The following is a 22,224-nucleotide window of genomic DNA, read 5'->3' as shown; positions in this document are numbered from 1 at the left end:
TGAGGAAACGCTCCCCACCAGCATGTAATGAAGTTCTTCAGAGTAGAGGAAGTACAAGATTCAAGTCAATATGCAGCGCACTCACGATTCTGCATATTCACGCTGAGTAAATCCGCCGGAAAGGATTCCACCAACTCGTGGGAACACTCGGCAAACAACGATCCGATCCAGGGAAGCTCCAAACGGGAAACAGGGGCGTGGTCCCAATCCAGGAAGTGAGGCCAAGCATTGTTGGTAAGGAGCAGGCAGCCTATATGCCGGCTGAAGTCACATGAGCTAGTGCAAGGCTGCATAGGAAGGCATACAAGGTTCTCCCTCTTGCTAAGCATTCTGGGACTTGGAGTTTTCCTGTATTTTACCTACTATAAGAGTACAGGAAGCACGCCCTCTAACAGTTCTCCCCCTAATGGTCTAATCACAGGTCTGGGTTTGTTGGGATGCAAGACATGAAATCTCCTAACAAAGATCGGGGCATGTACATTCTCTGCGGGTTCCCAGGTTCTATCCTCGGGAGCATACCCCACCCAGTCTATTAGGTATTGTAACTTTCCTTGATGTCTACGAGAATCAACAATGCGTCTGACTTCAAACTCCTGCTCACCGTTTACAGTGATGGGAGGAGGCGGAGGCTCCGGACTAGAGGGAGGGATGAAGGGTTTGAGGAGAGAAATGTGAAAAACGGGATGTATATGCAAGTCTGGTGGGAGATCGAGTTTCATGGCTACCGGATTTATAATCCTAAGTATAGGGAAAGGTCCTATACACCTGGGCCAGAATTTACGCGGTCCTGTTAGCCTGAGGTTCTTTGTGGATAACCATACTTGATCTCCCTCAGAGTAGACAGGAGCCTGGCGCCTATGTCTGTCTGCCTGTTCCTTCATCTGATGTTTGGCTTCAAGTAATTCTCTGGTAGCTTGTTCCCATATGGTTTTAAGGTTCTTGTGGTGTTTGTGTACTGCAGGAATGTTTAGCATTTCTGGGGGAAGTAGGACAGGGAGAAATTTGGGGTGTTGTCCTGTTACAAAGAAAAAAGGAGACACTTTGGAGGCGGAATGCGTAGAATTATTGTAGGCGAATTCCGCTAAGGGAAGAGCCTGACTCCATTCACTGGTTATAGTACTCAATAAACATCTCAAAAATTGTTCAAGAGTTTGGTTTGTCCTCTCCGTTTGTCCATCCGTTTGCGGATGATACGCGGATGACAGACGGTGATCTATCTGCAGTGTTTTACAGAGACCTTGCCAAAATTTAGAGATGAATTGAGGTCCTCTATCTGACACTATAACCGAGGGCAAACCATGTAATTTCACCACGTTGTCTATGAAGATGTCAATGAGGTCAGTGGCACGGGGTAGTCTTTTAAGAGGAATGAAATGTGCCATTTTAGATAGCATATCCACCACCACCAGGATAGTTGTATAACCCCTGCTTATAGGCAAGTCAGTGATAAAATCCATGCTGATAGTGGACCAAGGGCACTCAGGGACAGTTAAAGGGTGTAAGAGACCAGCGGGAGCACAATGCATAGATTTTTGACGGGCACAGGTGGAACAAGCTTTGCAAAATGCAGAGATGTCGTGATGCATATCTTTCCACCAGAACCACCTTTGACACAATTGACGAGTCTTGTCATTGCCAGGATGTGCTGCCAGAGGTGACGTATGACACCACTGCAAGATTAAGGAACGTGTTTCAGGTGAGGGAATAAAGAGTCTTCCATCATGGTAAAACAAGCCATTTGCTACTGTATTCAAGGGCTCTGCTAACCACGTCTCCTGCCCTAGATTTTTATATTCCAGTTCTAATTGGGCAAGAAAGGAGTCAGACTTACTCTCCTCTTGAGTATCCAAAGCCACAATCTTGTTTTCTGGTATGATGGGTACTGATTCTTCCTCCATGCTACGGATTTCTTTACCTAACCGGGATAAAGCATTCGCTTTTCCATGTCTTGCACCCGGCCGAAAAGTGATAATAAAATCGTATTCACAGAAGAAAGACACCCATCTCATCTGTCTTGGTGTGAGGGCTCTAGCGGATCGAAAGAATTTCAGATTCCGATGATCAGAATAAATCGTGATGGTATGGGGTGATCCTAATAAATAATGCCTCCACTCTTGAAAAGCCATCTTGATGGCTACCAATTCCCGTTCGCCGATAGTATAATTCTGTTCGGCTTGGGAGAGAGTTTTAGAAAAATAGGCTACAGGATGGAGAGTACCTGAACTTCTGTCGCGCTGTGACAATACTCCCCCCACGGCATACTGTGAGGCATCCGCTTCCACGAAATAGGGTAGGGTCTCATCGGCATGTCGGATTATGGGGGCAGAGGTGAATCTGTCTTTTAAAGCCTAAAAGGCTGTTTCCGCAGTTTTATCCCACTCAAACTGCACCCCTTTCTTTAGCAGTCTAGTGATAGGAGACACTAATTCTGAGAAATGGTGAATAAATCTTCTATAGAAATTAGCGAATCCTAAAAAGGATTGAATTTCTTTCACTGTCTTGGGGCTTTTCCAATTGGAGATAGCAGTGACCTTAGCTGGATCCATATGAATCCCATCAGGCGAGATAACAAAACCCAAGAAGTCTACCTTTCTGGTGTGAAACAAACATTTGTCCAATTTGGCAAATAACTGGTGTACCTGTAAGCGTTGCAGTATAAGCCTCACATGCTCTACATGTTCTTGCTCATTTTGTGAATATATTAAAATATCGTCAATGTAGACGATGACAAAGAGATCTAAATAGTCACGTAAGATCTCATTCACAAAAAATTGGAATGCTGCTGGAGCATTACATAGGCCAAACGGCATAACACAATATTCATACAACCCGAATTTGGTGCGAAATGCCGTTTTCCACTCATCTCCCTCTCTTACTCTGATCAAATGGTATGCACCTCTTATATCTAATTTGGTGAAAATCTTCGCCTTACGTACTTGATCTAAGAGAGTGGAAATGAGTGGAAGAGGGTATTTGTTTTTTACCGTAGCTTTGTTTAACGCACGGTAATCCAGGCATGCTCTCAAGCCTCCCTCTCGTTTGGGAATAAAAAAAGTGGCGACGAGACAGGGGAGGTGGAATGTCTAATAAAACCTTTCTTCAGCATCTCCTGCAAGTAGTCATGAAGATATTTGGTTTCTGATTCTGTTAATGCGTATATTCGACTGATGGGCAGTTCGGCTCGAGGGATTAAATCAATCCTACAATCATATGCGCGATGTGGAGGTAAAGCTGTCGCTTTCACTTCATCAAACACACTAGAAAAATCTTGATATTCTGCAGGCAGACTCGTGGCATATGAGGACTCTGTAGCGCAACATAAAGGCGTTTGCCAAAGCGCTGTTTCTCTATAACAATGCAGTGTGCAATAGGAAGACCTTAACGTTACTGTTCTAGAGACCCAGTCTATGTGGGGATTATGTTGTTGTAGCCATGGTACTCCTAAAATGGCCCCAAACGTGGGAGTGTCTATGAGATCAAAAGAAATGGCTTCCGAATGCCCATTCTCACACACCATGATGATATCTGGAGTTTGATATTTAATCAAGCCTGATGACAATTCAGAACCGTCCACTGCTCGAACCCTTTCGGGATGAGGTTTTGTGATAAATTGCAGTCCCAATGCTTTGGCTACAGTTATATCTAAAAAATTCCCAGTAGCCCCTGAATCTAGCAAAATATCTATAAATTTTCTCCGTTGAGAGGGCAAAATGAAAACCACAGAAATAATGAAATGCTTTGGTACAAGAGGCACGTGGGTAGAGACAGATGACGAGATCTGAGTTACCGAAGGACTTGGGAAATCGATCTCCAAACTTCCCAAGTCTTTCAGTTTTCCGGAACAGGCACTCCCCCTGATTTGTTCACGTTAATACCACCTACTTTTTTAGGCTTCACGGGGCATTCTCGGGCAAAATGCCCTCCTTTACCACAGTAAAGGCATAAATTCAAACGTCGTCGTTTTTCACGTTCTTCAGCCGTTAGAGGGCCTCTGACCCCCCCAATCTGCATCGGTTCGCTCGACTCTTTGGGGTCTTTTTTGTCAGACCTGGAAAGAAAAAGACGTGGGTATTCCCCTTTTGACTTCTCTCCTTTCCTTTCTGTCAGTCTATGGTCCAACTTGAGCACTAAATCAATGAAGGAAGCACAATCTTTGGGAGGGTCTACAATCTGTGATAGAATGTCTTTTAATTCGTCTCTTAAGCCCCTATAAAATAATGAGGTTCGTTTATCTTCAGGCCACTGTGTCTCAGTTACTAACCGGTTGAACGTGGTTATGTACGAAAGAAGATCCTTCGTACCTTGTTTCAAGTTCAGTAACTCGTTGTCGCTAGCCTGCATATAAGAATGGCGCGCGAATAAACTCCGCATTCTTACTTTGAAGTGTGCTAAATTGTAAAGAACTGGATCGTCATTATCCACTAATGGAACTGCCCAAAGCGCGGCGTTTCCACTCAGATATGATATGATGAAGGCCACTTTGGCCGCATCATCAGGGAACGCCGCAGCTCGACACAGGAACTGGAGATGGCACTGGTTTATGAAGACTGCATATTTAGTGTTATCCCCGTTAAACCGTTCCGGCATGGCCAAAGGAGTATGAGGTGGAGTGACAACAGTTACATTAACTGGGGCAGACGGGGAAACAGGAGGCACGGATCTATCTGAGGTCGGGAGGTGGAAATGACTTGGTTGTATATAACTGCGCTTCTGTTTGGGAAGTGTTCCTGATCCTACGATCTCCACTGATATGTGTGTTTTTACTATTGCTAACTCTGTGACCAAACGCTGATTCTCACCTCGTAATGCTTTAAGTTCTGACTGTAAGGTAACTACTGTGTTTACTAATTCAGACATGGTAATGTCAGGGTTGTCAAGGCGCAATGGTTCTACCCTGGTCGCATCAAAAGACGCGCCTTGCTCCATCTTCGCTCAGGGGATGTGAGAGTTACGTGGGCTTGGCCTTCTGTCCGGTTCTGAGTCCACGACAGAGAGTCCGAGATCCACAGGAGCGAAGAGAGAGTCTTTTCGCTCTCACAGGGTCCAGTCTCCTATAGGGAATAACACACTACAGGAAGACCTGGACCCCCTAGAGGGCGAAGAGACCGGAAAGGACCACCGGGTTTTCTACAGGGATGTCAGGTACAGGTGTCAGGATTCCTACAAAAAGACAAGAACAACAAGACAGGTGTAAGAGGACTCCCCGTGACCCTCCTCCCTACAACTGTATTTAGGACCTTGTATACCTCCTCATACTCACACGTTTAAACTTAGAAAATGACAGACGATTCAAAATAAGAAGCCCCTGCTCCTTTGGTTCACCCAGGTAATGAGGACAGGTGGCGAACAGAAGGGAGGCGCTGGCTGTGTCAAGCCTACCACGTTGTTACCAAGCGCTGTGTAGCGAGTTCATAAACAGGAGAGGTCTCAATTGTACTTTATAGTCCTTTCTCCATGTGAGTCCCTGGGCAGTTAAATCATTAAACAGGACTCTCCGTCCCAAAAGGTGTTGACTCTTATAATCCCTTCGTAAACAAAAAAAAAGAAAAAATGAAACGCTGTTGTATCTCCCCTAACACTGCTAGTCAGCTGTGAGGATCTCCGAGAGAGGAACAGCGCGTCCCTGCGCTGAGGGGTTAAATGGCAATTTGCATAGCGCGCCAAAATCAGCGCTCCCGGCATAAACAGAACAGGCAAGAGTCCTCTACAGCGCTTCTTCGCACTACAGATTCAAAGATAATTCAGCGCGAAGCCAGCGCTAATGGCATAGTCAATGTAACAAAAAATGTCCCAATAAACCTTCACGGCGCCAGTTGAGGAAACGCTCCCCACCAGCACGTAATGAAGTTCTTCAGAGCAGAGGAAGTACAAGATTCAAGTCAATATGCAGCGCACTCACGATTCTGCATATTCACGCTGAGTAAATCCGCCGGAAAGGATTCCACCAACTCGTGGGAACACTCGGCAAACAACGATCCGATCCAGGGAAGCTCCAAACGGGAAACAGGGGCGTGGTCCCAATCCAGGAAGTGAGGTCAAGCATTGTTGGTAAGGAGCAGGCAGCCTATATGCCGGCTGAAGTCACATGAGCTAGTGCAAGGCTGCATGGGAAGGCATACAAGGTTCTCCCTCTTGCTAAGCATTCTGGGACTTGGAGTTTTCCTGTATTTTACCTACTATAAGAGTACAGGAAGCACGCCCTCTAACAGTTCTCCCCCCTAACGGTCTAATCACAGGTCTGGGTTTGTTGGGATGCAAGACATGAAATCTCCCAACTAAGATCGGGGCATGTACATTCTCTGCGGGTTCCCAGGTTCTATCCTCGGGAGCATACCCCACCCAGTCTATTAGGTATTGTAACTTTCCTTGATGTCTACGAGAATCAACAATGCGTCTGACTTTAAACTCCTGCTCACCGTTTACAGTGATGGGAGGAGGCGGAGGCTCCAGACTAGAGGGAGGGATGAAGGGTTTGAGGAGAGAAATGTGAAAAACGGGATGTATATGCAAGTCTGGTGGGAGATCGAGTTTCATGGCTACCGGATTTATAATCCTAAGTATAGGGAAAGGTCCTATACACCTGGGCCAGAATTTACGCGGTCCTGTTAGCCTGAGGTTCTTTGTGGATAACCATACTTGATCTCCCTCAGAGTAGACAGGAGCCTGGCGCCTATGTCTGTCTGCCTGTTCCTTCATCTGATGTTTGGCTTCAAGTAATTCTCTGGTAGCTTGTTCCCATATGGTTTTAAGGTTCTTGTGGTGTTCGTGTACTGCAGGAATGTTTAGCATTTCTGGGGGAAGTAGGACAGGGAGAAATTTGGGGTGTTGTCCTGTTACAAAGAAAAAAGGAGACACTTTGGAGGCGGAATGCGTAGAATTATTGTAGGCGAATTCCACTAAGGGAAGAGCCTGACTCCATTCACTGGTTATAGTACTCAATAAACATCTCAAAAATTGTTCAAGAGTTTGGTTTGTCCTCTCCGTTTGTCCATCCGTTTGCGGATGATACGCGGATGACAGACGGTGATCTATCTGCAGTGTTTTACAGAGACCTTGCCAAAATTTAGAGATGAATTGAGGTCCTCTATCTGACACTATAACTGAGGGCAAACCATGTAATTTCACCACGTTGTCTATGAAGATGTCAATGAGGTCAGTGGCACGGGGTAGTCTTTTAAGAGGAATGAAATGTGCCATTTTAGATAGCATATCCACCACCACCAGGATAGTTGTATAACCCCTGCTGATAGGCAAGTCAGTGATAAAATCCATGCTGATAGTGGACCAAGGGCACTCAGGGACAGGTAAAGGGTGTAAGAGACCAGCGGGAGCACAATGCATAGATTTTTGACGGGCACAGGTGGAACAAGCTTTGCAAAATGCAGAGATGTCGTGATGCATATCTTTCCACCAGAACCACCTTTGACACAATTGACGAGTCTTGTCATTGCCAGGATGTGCTGCCAGAGGTGACGTATGACACCACTGCAAGATTAAGGAACGTGTTTCAGGTGAGGGAATAAAGAGTCTTCCATCATGGTAAAACAAGCCATTTGCTACTGTATTCAAGGGCTCTGCTAACCACGTCTCCTGCCCTAGATTTTTATATTCCAGTTCTAATTGGGCAAGAAAGGAGTCAGACTTACTCTCCTCTTGAGTATCCAAAGCCACAATCTTGTTTTCTGGTATGATGGGTACTGATTCTTCCTCCATGCTACGGATTTCTTTACCTAACCGGGATAAAGCATCCGCTTTTCCATGTCTTGCACCCGGCCGAAAAGTGATAATAAAATCGTATTCACAGAAGAAAGACACCCATCTCATCTGTCTTGGTGTGAGGGCTCTAGCGGATCGAAAGAATTTCAGATTCCGATGATCAGAATAAATCGTGATGGTATGGGGTGATCCTAATAAATAATGCCTCCACTCTTGAAAAGCCATCTTGATGGCTAACAATTCCCGTTCGCCGATAGTATAATTCTGTTCGGCTTGGGAGAGAGTTTTAGAAAAATAGGCTACAGGATGGAGAGTACCTGAACTTCTGTCGCGCTGTGACAATACTCCCCCCACGGCATACTGTGAGGCATCCGCTTCCACGAAATAGGGTAGGGTCTCATCGGCATGTCGGATTATGGGGGCAGAGGTGAATCTGTCTTTTAAAGCCTAAAAGGCTGTTTCCGCAGTTTTATCCCACTCAAACTGCACCCCTTTCTTTAGCAGTCTAGTGATAGGAGACACTAATTCTGAGAAATGGTGAATAAATCTTCTATAGAAATTAGCGAATCCTAAAAAGGATTGAATTTCTTTCACTGTCTTGGGGCTTTTCCAATTGGAGATAGCAGTGACCTTAGCTGGATCCATATGAATCCCATCAGGCGAGATAACAAAACCCAAGAAGTCTACCTTTCTGGTGTGAAACAAACATTTGTCCAATTTGGCAAATAACTGGTGTACCTGTAAGCGTTGCAGTATAAGCCTCACATGCTCTACATGTTCTTGCTCATTTTGTGAATATATTAAAATATCGTCAATGTAGACGATGACAAAGAGATCTAAATAGTCACGTAAGATCTCATTCACAAAAAATTGGAATGCTGCTGGAGCATTACATAGGCCAAACGGCATAACACAATATTCATACAACCCGAATTTGGTGCGAAATGCCGTTTTCCACTCATCTCCCTCTCTTACTCTGATCAAATGGTATGCACCTCTTATATCTAATTTGGTGAAAATCTTCGCCTTACGTACTTGATCTAAGAGAGTGGAAATGAGTGGAAGAGGGTATTTGTTTTTTACCGTAGCTTTGTTTAACGCACGGTAATCCAGGCATGCTCTCAAGCCTCCCTCTCGTTTGGGAATAAAAAAAGTGGCGACGAGACAGGGGAGGTGGAATGTCTAATAAAACCTTTCTTCAGCATCTCCTGCAAGTAGTCATGAAGATATTTGGTTTCTGGTTCAGTTAATGCGTATATTCGACTGATGGGCAGTTCGGCTCCAGGGATTAAATCAATCCTACAATCATATGCGCGATGTGGAGGTAAAGCTGTCGCTTTCACTTCATCAAACACACTAGAAAAATCTTGATATTCTGCAGGCAGACTCGTGGCATATGAGGACTCTGTAGCGCAACATAAAGGCGTTTGCCAAAGCGCTGTTTCTCTATAACAATGCAGTGTGCAATAGGAAGACCTTAATGTTACTGTTCTAGAGACCCAGTCTATGTGGGGATTATGTTGTTGTAGCCATGGTACTCCTAAAATGGCCCCAAACGTGGGAGTGTCTATGAGATCAAAAGAAATGGCTTCCGAATGCCCATTGTCACACACCATGATGATATCTGGAGTTTGATATTTAATCAAGCCTGATGACAATTCAGAACCGTCCACTGCTCGAACCCTTTCGGGATGAGGTTTTGTGATAAATTGCAGTCCCAATGCTTTGGCTACAGTTATATCTAAAAAATTCCCAGTAGCCCCTGAATCTAGCAAAATATCTATAAATTTTCTCCGTTGAGAGGGCAAAATGAAAACCACAGAAATAATGAAATGCTTTGGTACAAGAGGCACGTGGGTAGAGACAGATGACGAGATCTGAGTTACCGAAGGACTTGGGAAATCGATCTCCAAACTTCCCAAGTCTTTCAGTTTTCCGGAACAGGCACTCCCCCTGATTTGTTCACGTTAATACCAACTACTTTTTTAGGCTTCACGGGGCATTCTCGGGCAAAATGCCCTCCTTTACCACAGTAAAGGCATAAATTCAAACGTCGTCGTTTTTCACGTTCTTCAGCCGTTAGAGGGCCTCTGACCCCCCCAATCTGCATCGGTTCGCTCGACTCTTTGGGGTCTTTTTTGTCAGACCTGGAAAGAAAAAGACGTGGGTATTCCCCTTTTGACTTCTCTCCTTTCCTTTCTGTCAGTCTATGGTCCAACTTGACCACTAAATCAATGAAGGAAGCACAATCTTTGGGAGGGTCTACAATCTGTGATAGAATGTCTTTTAATTCGTCTCTTAAGCCCCTATAAAATAATGAGGTTCGTTTATCTTCAGGCCACTGTGTCTCAGTTACTAACTGGTTGAACGTGGTTATGTACGAAAGAAGATCCTTCGTACCTTGTTTCAAGTTCAGTAACTCGTAGTCGCTAGCCTGCATATAAGAATGGCGCGCGAATAAACTCCGCATTCTTTCTTTGAAGTGTGCTAAATTGTAAAGAACTGGATCGTCATTATCCACTAATGGAACTGCCCAAAGCGCGGCGTTTCCACTCAGATATGATATGATGAAGGCCACTTTGGCCGCATCATCAGGGAACGCCGCAGCTCGACACAGGAACTGGAGATGGCACTGGTTCATGAAGACTGCATATTTAGTGCTATCCCCGTTAAACCGTTCCGGCATGGCCAAAGGAGTATGAGGTGGAGTGACAACAGTTACATTAACTGGGGCAGACGGGGAAACAGGAGGCACGGATCTATCTGAGGTCGGGAGGTGGAAATGACTTGGTTGTATATAACTGCGCTTCTGTTTGGGAAGTGTTCCTGATCCTACGGTCTCCACTGATATGTGTGTTTTTACTATTGCTAACTCTGTGACCAAACGCTGATTCTCACCTCGTAATGCTTTAAGTTCTGACTGTAAGGTAACTACTGTGTTTACTAATTCAGACATGGTAATGTCAGGGTTGTCAAGGCGCAATGGTTCTACCCTGGTCGCATCAAAAGACGCGCCTTGCTCCATCTTCGCTCAGGGGATGTGAGAGTTACGTGGGCTTGGCCTTCTGTCCGGTTCTGAGTCCACGACAGAGAGTCCGAGATCCACAGGAGCGAAGAGAGAGTCTTTTCGCTCTCACAGGGTCCAGTCTCCTATAGGGAATAACACACTACAGGAAGACCTGGACCCCCTAGAGGGCGAAGAGACCGGAAAGGACCACCGGGTTTTCTACAGGGATGTCAGGTACAGGTGTCAGGATTCCTACAAAAAGACAAGAACAACAAGACAGGTGTAAGAGGACTCCCCGTGACCCTCCTCCCTACAACTGTATTTAGGACCTTGTATACCTCCTCATACTCACACGTTTAAACTTAGAAAATGACAGACGATTCAAAATAAGAAGCCCCTGCTCCTTTGGTTCACCCAGGTAATGAGGACAGGTGGCGAACAGAAGGGAGGCGCTGGCTGTGTCAAGCCTACCACGTTGTTACCAAGCGCTGTGTAGCGAGTTCATAAACAGGAGAGGTCTCAATTGTACTTTATAGTCCTTTCTCCATGTGAGTCCCTGGGCAGTTAAATCATTAAACAGGACTCTCCGTCCCAAAAGGTGTTGACTCTTATAATCCCTTCGTAAACAAAAAAAAAGAAAAAATGAAACGCTGTTGTATCTCCCCTAACACTGCTAGTCAGCTGTGAGGATCTCCGAGAGAGGAACAGCGCGTCCCTGCGCTGAGGGGTTAAATGGCAATTTGCATAGCGCGCCAAAATCAGCGCTCCCGGCATAAACAGAACAGGCAAGAGTCCTCTACAGCGCTTCTTCGCACTACAGATTCAAAGATAATTCAGCGCGAAGCCAGCGCTAATGGCATAGTCAATGTAACAAAAAATGTCCCAATAAACCTTCACGGCGCCAGTTGAGGAAACGCTCCCCACCAGCACGTAATGAAGTTCTTCAGAGCAGAGGAAGTACAAGATTCAAGTCAATATGCAGCGCACTCACGATTCTGCATATTCACGCTGAGTAAATCCGCCGGAAAGGATTCCACCAACTCGTGGGAACACTCGGCAAACAACGATCCGATCCAGGGAAGCTCCAAACGGGAAACAGGGGCGTGGTCCCAATCCAGGAAGTGAGGTCAAGCATTGTTGGTAAGGAGCAGGCAGCCTATATGCCGGCTGAAGTCACATGAGCTAGTGCAAGGCTGCATGGGAAGGCATACAAGGTTCTCCCTCTTGCTAAGCATTCTGGGACTTGGAGTTTTCCTGTATTTTACCTACTATAAGAGTACAGGAAGCACGCCCTCTAACAGTTCTCCCCCCTAACGGTCTAATCACAGGTCTGGGTTTGTTGGGATGCAAGACATGAAATCTCCCAACTAAGATCGGGGCATGTACATTCTCTGCGGGTTCCCAGGTTCTATCCTCGGGAGCATACCCCACCCAGTCTATTAGGTATTGTAACTTTCCTTGATGTCTACGAGAATCAACAATGCGTCTGACTTTAAACTCCTGCTCACCGTTTACAGTGATGGGAGGAGGCGGAGGCTCCGGACTAGAGGGAGGGATGAAGGGTTTGAGGAGAGAAATGTGAAAAACGGGATGTATATGCAAGTCTGGTGGGAGATCGAGTTTCATGGCTACCGGATTTATAATCCTAAGTATAGGGAAAGGTCCTATACACCTGGGCCAGAATTTACGCGGTCCTGTTAGCCTGAGGTTCTTTGTGGATAACCATACTTGATCTCCCTCAGAGTAGACAGGAGCCTGGCGCCTATGTCTGTCTGCCTGTTCCTTCATCTGATGTTTGGCTTCAAGTAATTCTCTGGTAGCTTGTTCCCATATGGTTTTAAGGTTCTTGTGGTGTTCGTGTACTGCAGGAATGTTTAGCATTTCTGGGGGAAGTAGGACAGGGAGAAATTTGGGGTGTTGTCCTGTTACAAAGAAAAAAGGAGACACTTTGGAGGCGGAATGCGTAGAATTATTGTAGGCGAATTCCACTAAGGGAAGAGCCTGACTCCATTCACTGGTTATAGTACTCAATAAACATCTCAAAAATTGTTCAAGAGTTTGGTTTGTCCTCTCCGTTTGTCCATCCGTTTGCGGATGATACGCGGATGACAGACGGTGATCTATCTGCAGTGTTTTACAGAGACCTTGCCAAAATTTAGAGATGAATTGAGGTCCTCTATCTGACACTATAACTGAGGGCAAACCATGTAATTTCACCACGTTGTCTATGAAGATGTCAATGAGGTCAGTGGCACGGGGTAGTCTTTTAAGAGGAATGAAATGTGCCATTTTAGATAGCATATCCACCACCACCAGGATAGTTGTATAACCCCTGCTGATAGGCAAGTCAGTGATAAAATCCATGCTGATAGTGGACCAAGGGCACTCAGGGACAGGTAAAGGGTGTAAGAGACCAGCGGGAGCACAATGCATAGATTTTTGACGGGCACAGGTGGAACAAGCTTTGCAAAATGCAGAGATGTCGTGATGCATATCTTTCCACCAGAACCACCTTTGACACAATTGACGAGTCTTGTCATTGCCAGGATGTGCTGCCAGAGGTGACGTATGACACCACTGCAAGATTAAGGAACGTGTTTCAGGTGAGGGAATAAAGAGTCTTCCATCATGGTAAAACAAGCCATTTGCTACTGTATTCAAGGGCTCTGCTAACCACGTCTCCTGCCCTAGATTTTTATATTCCAGTTCTAATTGGGCAAGAAAGGAGTCAGACTTACTCTCCTCTTGAGTATCCAAAGCCACAATCTTGTTTTCTGGTATGATGGGTACTGATTCTTCCTCCATGCTACGGATTTCTTTACCTAACCGGGATAAAGCATCCGCTTTTCCATGTCTTGCACCCGGCCGAAAAGTGATAATAAAATCGTATTCACAGAAGAAAGACACCCATCTCATCTGTCTTGGTGTGAGGGCTCTAGCGGATCGAAAGAATTTCAGATTCCGATGATCAGAATAAATCGTGATGGTATGGGGTGATCCTAATAAATAATGCCTCCACTCTTGAAAAGCCATCTTGATGGCTAACAATTCCCGTTCGCCGATAGTATAATTCTGTTCGGCTTGGGAGAGAGTTTTAGAAAAATAGGCTACAGGATGGAGAGTACCTGAACTTCTGTCGCGCTGTGACAATACTCCCCCCACGGCATACTGTGAGGCATCCGCTTCCACGAAATAGGGTAGGGTCTCATCGGCATGTCGGATTATGGGGGCAGAGGTGAATCTGTCTTTTAAAGCCTAAAAGGCTGTTTCCGCAGTTTTATCCCACTCAAACTGCACCCCTTTCTTTAGCAGTCTAGTGATAGGAGACACTAATTCTGAGAAATGGTGAATAAATCTTCTATAGAAATTAGCGAATCCTAAAAAGGATTGAATTTCTTTCACTGTCTTGGGGCTTTTCCAATTGGAGATAGCAGTGACCTTAGCTGGATCCATATGAATCCCATCAGGCGAGATAACAAAACCCAAGAAGTCTACCTTTCTGGTGTGAAACAAACATTTGTCCAATTTGGCAAATAACTGGTGTACCTGTAAGCGTTGCAGTATAAGCCTCACATGCTCTACATGTTCTTGCTCATTTTGTGAATATATTAAAATATCGTCAATGTAGACGATGACAAAGAGATCTAAATAGTCACGTAAGATCTCATTCACAAAAAATTGGAATGCTGCTGGAGCATTACATAGGCCAAACGGCATAACACAATATTCATACAACCCGAATTTGGTGCGAAATGCCGTTTTCCACTCATCTCCCTCTCTTACTCTGATCAAATGGTATGCACCTCTTATATCTAATTTGGTGAAAATCTTCGCCTTACGTACTTGATCTAAGAGAGTGGAAATGAGTGGAAGAGGGTATTTGTTTTTTACCGTAGCTTTGTTTAACGCACGGTAATCCAGGCATGCTCTCAAGCCTCCCTCTCGTTTGGGAATAAAAAAAGTGGCGACGAGACAGGGGAGGTGGAATGTCTAATAAAACCTTTCTTCAGCATCTCCTGCAAGTAGTCATGAAGATATTTGGTTTCTGGTTCAGTTAATGCGTATATTCGACTGATGGGCAGTTCGGCTCCAGGGATTAAATCAATCCTACAATCATATGCGCGATGTGGAGGTAAAGCTGTCGCTTTCACTTCATCAAACACACTAGAAAAATCTTGATATTCTGCAGGCAGACTCGTGGCATATGAGGACTCTGTAGCGCAACATAAAGGCGTTTGCCAAAGCGCTGTTTCTCTATAACAATGCAGTGTGCAATAGGAAGACCTTAATGTTACTGTTCTAGAGACCCAGTCTATGTGGGGATTATGTTGTTGTAGCCATGGTACTCCTAAAATGGCCCCAAACGTGGGAGTGTCTATGAGATCAAAAGAAATGGCTTCCGAATGCCCATTGTCACACACCATGATGATATCTGGAGTTTGATATTTAATCAAGCCTGATGACAATTCAGAACCGTCCACTGCTCGAACCCTTTCGGGATGAGGTTTTGTGATAAATTGCAGTCCCAATGCTTTGGCTACAGTTATATCTAAAAAATTCCCAGTAGCCCCTGAATCTAGCAAAATATCTATAAATTTTCTCCGTTGAGAGGGCAAAATGAAAACCACAGAAATAATGAAATGCTTTGGTACAAGAGGCACGTGGGTAGAGACAGATGACGAGATCTGAGTTACCGAAGGACTTGGGAAATCGATCTCCAAACTTCCCAAGTCTTTCAGTTTTCCGGAACAGGCACTCCCCCTGATTTGTTCACGTTAATACCACCTACTTTTTTAGGCTTCACGGGGCATTCTCGGGCAAAATGCCCTCCTTTACCACAGTAAAGGCATAAATTCAAACGTCGTCGTTTTTCACGTTCTTCAGCCGTTAGAGGGCCTCTGACCCCCCCAATCTGCATCGGTTCGCTCGACTCTTTGGGGTCTTTTTTGTCAGACCTGGAAAGAAAAAGACGTGGGTATTCCCCTTTTGACTTCTCTCCTTTCCTTTCTGTCAGTCTATGGTCCAACTTGACCACTAAATCAATGAAGGAAGCACAATCTTTGGGAGGGTCTACAATCTGTGATAGAATGTCTTTTAATTCGTCTCTTAAGCCCCTATAAAATAATGAGGTTCGTTTATCTTCAGGCCACTGTGTCTCAGTTACTAACTGGTTGAACGTGGTTATGTACGAAAGAAGATCCTTCGTACCTTGTTTCAAGTTCAGTAACTCGTAGTCGCTAGCCTGCATATAAGAATGGCGCGCGAATAAACTCCGCATTCTTTCTTTGAAGTGTGCTAAATTGTAAAGAACTGGATCGTCATTATCCACTAATGGAACTGCCCAAAGCGCGGCGTTTCCACTCAGATATGATATGATGAAGGCCACTTTGGCCGCATCATCAGGGAACGCCGCAGCTCGACACAGGAACTGGAGATGGCACTGGTTCATGAAGACTGCATATTTAGTGCTATCCCCGTTAAACCATTCCGGCATGGCCAAAGGAGTATGAGGTGGAGTGACAACAGTTACATTAACTGGGGCAGACGGGGAAACAGGAGGCACGGATCTATCTGAGGTCGGGAGGTGGAAATGACTTGGTTGTATATAACTGCGCTTCTGTTTGGGAAGTGTTCCTGATCCTACGGTCTCCACTGATATGTGTGTTTTTACTATTGCTAACTCTGTGACCAAACGCTGATTCTCACCTCGTAATGCTTTAAGTTCTGACTGTAAGGTAACTACTGTGTTTACTAATTCAGACATGGTAATGTCAGGGTTGTCAAGGCGCAATGGTTCTACCCTGGTCGCATCAAAAGACGCGCCTTGCTCCATCTTCGCTCAGGGGATGTGAGAGTTACGTGGGCTTGGCCTTCTGTCCGGTTCTGAGTCCACGACAGAGAGTCCGAGATCCACAGGAGCGAAGAGAGAGTCTTTTCGCTCTCACAGGGTCCAGTCTCCTATAGGGAATAACACACTACAGGAAGACCTGGACCCCCTAGAGGGCGAAGAGACCGGAAAGGACCACCGGGTTTTCTACAGGGATGTCAGGTACAGGTGTCAGGATTCCTACAAAAAGACAAGAACAACAAGACAGGTGTAAGAGGACTCCCCGTGACCCTCCTCCCTACAACTGTATTTAGGACCTTGTATACCTCCTCATACTCACACGTTTAAACTTAATAAATGACAGACGATTCAAAATAAGAAGCCCCTGCTCCTTTGGTTCACCCAGGTAATGAGGACAGGTGGCGAACAGAAGGGAGGCGCTGACTGTGTCAAGCCTACCACGTTGTTACCAAGCGCTGTGTAGCAAGTTCATAAACAGGAGAGGTCTCAATTGTACTTTATAGTCCTTTCTCCATGTGAGTCCCTGGGCAGTTAAATCATTAAACAGGACTGTCCGTCCCAAAAGGTGTTGACTCTTATAATCCCTTCGTAAACAAAAAAAAAGAAAAAATGAAACGCTGTTGTATCTCCCCTAACACTGCTAGTCAGCTGTGAGGATCTCCGAGAGAGGAACAGCGCGTCCCTGCGCTGAGGGGTTAAATGGCAATTTGCATAGCGCGCCAAAATCAGCGCTCCCGACATAAACAGAACAGGCAAGAGTCCTCTACAGCGCTTCTTCGCACTACAGATTCAAAGATAATTCAGCGCGAAGCCAGCGCTAATGGCATAGTCAATGTAACAAAAAATGTCCCAATAAAGCTTCACGGCGCCAGTTGAGGAAACGCTCCCCACCAGCACGTAATGAAGTTCTTCAGAGCAGAGGAAGTACAAGATTCAAGTCAATATGCAGCGCACTCACGATTCTGCATATTCACGCTGAGTAAATCCGCCGGAAAGGATTCCACCAACTCGTGGGAACACTCGGCAAACAACGATCCGATCCAGGGAAGCTCCAAACGGGAAACAGGGGCATGGTACCAATCCAGGAAGTGAGGCCAAGCATTGTTGGTAAGGAGCAGGCAGCCTATATGCCGGCTGAAGTCACATGAGCTAGTGCAAGGCTGCATGGGAAGGCATACAAGGTTCTCCCTCTTGCTAAGCATTCTGGGGCTTGGAGTTTTCCTGTATTTTACCTACTATAAGAGTACAGGAAGCACGCCCTCTAACACTGAGTGGTATTATGTGAAGTGTTTATGTTGCATTGAGTAGAGTGTAATTATGTGGCGTATAATTATGTGGCACTGAGTGGCATTATGTGGAGTGTATGTTGCATTCAGCAGAGTATAATTATGCAGCATGTAATTATGTGGCACTGAGTGGTAATATTTGGAGTGTATGTTGCATTGAGTGTAGTGTAATTATGTAGCACATAATTATGTGGCACTGAGTGGTATTATGTGGAGTGTATTTATGTTGCATTGAGTAGTGTTATTATGTGGCGTGTAATTATGTGGCACAGTGGTATTATGTGGATTGTATTTATGTTGCATTGAATAGAGTGTAATTATGTGACGTGTAATTATGTGGTACTGAGTGGCATTATGTTGAGTGTATTTATGTTACATTGAGTAGAGTGTAAATATGTGGCGTGTAATTATTTGGCACTAAGTGGTATTATATAGAGTGTATTTATGTTGCATTGAGTAGAGTATAATTATGTGGCATGCAATTATGTGGCATTGAGTGGTATTATGTGGAGTGTATTTATGTTGCTTTGAGTAGAGTAATTATGTGGTTTGTAATTATGTGGTACTGAGTGGTATGTGGGGTGTATTCATGTTGCATTGAGTAGAGTGTAATTATGTGGCGTGTAACTATGTCACACTTAGTGGTATTATGTGGAGTGTATTTATGTTGCATTGAGTAGAGTGTAATTACGTGATGTGTAATTATGTGGCACAGACTGGTATTATATGGAGTGTATTCATGTTGCATTGAATAGAGTGTAATTATGACATGTGCTTATGTGGTAGTGAGTGGTATTATGTGGAGTGTATTTATATTGCATTGAGTAGAGTAATTATGTGGCATGTTATTACGTGGCACTGAGTGGTATGATGTGGAGTGTATGTTGCATTGAGTGCAGTGTAATTATGTAGCACATAATTATGTGACACTGAGTGGTATTATGTGGAGTGTGTTTATGTTGCATTGAGTAGAGTGTTTTTATGTGGTGTGTAATTATGTGGCACAGTGTTATTATGCAGAGTGTATTTATGTTGCATTGAATAGAGTGTGATTATGTGACGTGTAATTATGTGGTACTGAGTGGTATCATGTTGGGTGTATAAATGATGCTTTGAGTAGAGTGTAAATATGTGGCATGTAATTATGTGGCACTGAGTGGTATTATATGGAGTGTATTTATGTTGCATTGAGTAGAGTATAATTAGGTGGTGTGTAATTATGTGGCACTGAGTGGTATTATGTGAAGTGTTTATATTGCATTGAGTAGAGTGTAATTATGTGGCGTATAATTATGTGGCACTGAGTGGTATTATGTGGAGTGTATGTTGCATTCAGCAGAATGTAATTATGTAGCATGTAATTATGTGGCACTGAGTGGTATTATATGGAGTGTATTTATGTTGCATTGAATAGATTGTAATTATGACATGTGATTATGTGGTAGTGAGTGATATTTATGTTGCATTGAATAGAGTGTAATTATGACATGTGATTATGTGGTAGTGAGTGGTATTATGTGGAGTGTATCTATATTGCATTGAGTAGAGTAATTATGTGGCATGTTATTACGTGGCACTTAGTATTATTATGTGGAGTGTATTATGTTGCATTGAGTAGAGTGTAATTAAGTGGCGTGTAATTATGTGGCACTGAGTGGTATTATGTGGAGTGTATGTTGCATTGAGGACAGTGTAATTATGTAGCACATAATTATGTGACACTGAGTGGTATTATGTGGAGTGTATTTATGTTGCTTTGAGTAGAGTGTTATTATGTGGTGTGTAATTATGTGGCACAGTGTTATTATGTGGAGTGTATTTATGTTGCATTTAATAGAGTGTGATTATGTGACGTGTAATTATGTGGTACTTAGTGGTATTATGTTGGGTATATAAATGTTGCATTGAGTAGAGTGTAAATATGTGGCGTGTAATTATGTGGCGTGTAACTATGTTGCACTGAGTGGTATTTTGTGGAGGGTATTTATGTTGCATTGAGTAGAGAGTTATTATGTGGTGTGTAATTATGTGGCACAGTGTTATTATGCGGAGTGTATTTATGTTGCATTGAATAGACTGTGATCATGTGACGTGTAATTATGTGGTACTGAGTGGCATTATGTGGAGTGTATTTATGTTGCATTGAGTAAAGTGTAATTATGTGATGTGTAATTATGTGGCACAGAGTGGTATTATATGGAGTGTATTTATGTTGCATTGAATAGAGTGTAATTATGACATGTGCTTATGTGGTAGTGAGTGGTATTATGTGGAGTGTATTTATATTGCATTGAGTAGAGTAATTATGTGGCATGTTATTACGTGGCACTGAGTGGTATTATGTGGAGTGTATCTTGCATTGAGTGCAGTGTAATTATGTAGCACATATTTATGTGGTACTGAGTGGTATCATGTTGGGTGTATAAATGATGCTTTGAGTAGAGTGTAAATATGTGGCGTGTAATTATGTGGCACTGAGTGGTATTATGTGGAGTGTATTTATGTTGCATTGAGTAGAGTATAATTAGGTGGTGTGTAATTATGTGGCACTGAGTGGTATTATGTGAAGTGTTTATGTTGCATTGAGTAGAGTGTAATTATGTGGTGTATAATTATGTGGCACTGAGTGGTATTATGTGGAGTGTATGTTGCATTCAGCAGAGTGTAATTATGTAGCATGTAATTATGTGGCACTGAGTGGTATTATTTGGAGTGTATGTTGCATTGAGTGTAGTGTAATTATGTAGCACATAATTATGTGGCACTGAGTGGTATTATGTGGAGTGTATTTATGTTGCATTGAGTAGTGTTATTATGTGGCGTGTAATTATGTGGCACAGTGGTATTATGTGGATTGTATTTATGTTGCATTGAATAGAGTGTAATTATGTGACGTGTAATTATGTGGTACTGAGTGGCATTATGTTGAGTGTATTTATGTTACATTGAGTAGAGTGTAAATATGTGGCGTGTAATTATTTGGCACTAAGTGGTATTATATGGAGTGTATTTATGTTGCATTGAGTAGAGTATAATTATGTGGCGTGCTATTATGTGGCATTGAGTGGTATTATGTGGAGCGTATTTATGTTGCTTTGAGTAGAGTAATTATGTGGTTTGTAATTATGTGGTACTGAGTGGTATGTGGGGTGTATTCATGTTGCATTGAGTAGAGTGTAATTATGTGGCGTGTGACTATGTCACACTGAGTGGTATTATGTGAAGTGTATTTATGTTGCATTGAGTAGAGTGTAATTACGTGATGTGTAATTATGTGGCACAGAGTGGTATTATATGGAGTGTATTCATGTTGCATTGAATAGAGTGTAATTATGACATGTGCTTATGTGGTAGTGAGTGGTATTATGTGGAGTGTATTTATATTGCATTGAGTAGAGTAATTATGTGGCATGTTATTACGTGGCACTGAGTGGTATGATGTGGAGTGTATGTTGCATTGAGTGCAGTGTAATTATGTAGCACATAATTATGTGACACTGAGTGGTATTATGTGGAGTGTATTTATGTTGCATTGAGTAGAGTGCTATTATGTGGTGTGTAATTATGTGGCACGGTGTTATTATGCAGAGTGTATTTATGTTGCATTGAATAGAGTGTGATTATGTGACGTGTAATTATGTGGTACTGAGTGGTATCATGTTGGGTGTATAAATGATGCTTTGAGTAGAGTGTAAATATGTGGCGTGTAATTATGTGGCACTGAGTGGTATTATATGGAGTGTATTTATGTTGCATTGAGTAGAGTATAATTAGGTGGTGTGTAATTATGTGGCACTGAGTGGTATTATGTGAAGTGTTTATATTGCATTGAGTAGAGTGTAATTATGTGGCGTATAATTATGTGGCACTGAGTGGTATTATGTGGAGTGTATGTTGCATTCAGCAGAATGTAATTATGTAGCATGTAATTATGTGGCACTGAGTGGTATTATATGGAGTGTATTTATGTTGCATTGAATAGATTATAATTATGACATGTGATTATGTGGTAGTGAGTGGTATTATGTGGAGTGTATTTATGTTGCATTGAATAGAGTGTAATTATGACATGTGATTATGTGGCACTGAGTGGTATTATGTGGAGTGTATGTTGCATTCAGCAGAATGTAATTATGTAGCATGTAATTATGTGGCACTGAGTGGTATTATATGGAGTGTATTTATGTTGCATTGAATACATTGTAATTATGACATGTGATTATGTGGTAGTGAGTGGTATATATGTTGCATTGAATAGAGTGTAATTATGACATGTGATTATGTGGTAGTGAGTGGTATTATGTGGAGTGTATCTATATTGTATTGAGTAGAGTAATTATGTGGCATGTTATTACGTGGCACTTTGT

This window comes from Triturus cristatus, chromosome 4_2 (assembly GCF_964204655.1).
Source record: "Triturus cristatus chromosome 4_2, aTriCri1.1, whole genome shotgun sequence".
NCBI classification, from domain to species: Eukaryota; Metazoa; Chordata; class Amphibia; order Caudata; family Salamandridae; genus Triturus; species Triturus cristatus.
This window is presented reverse-complemented; position numbering follows the sequence as displayed.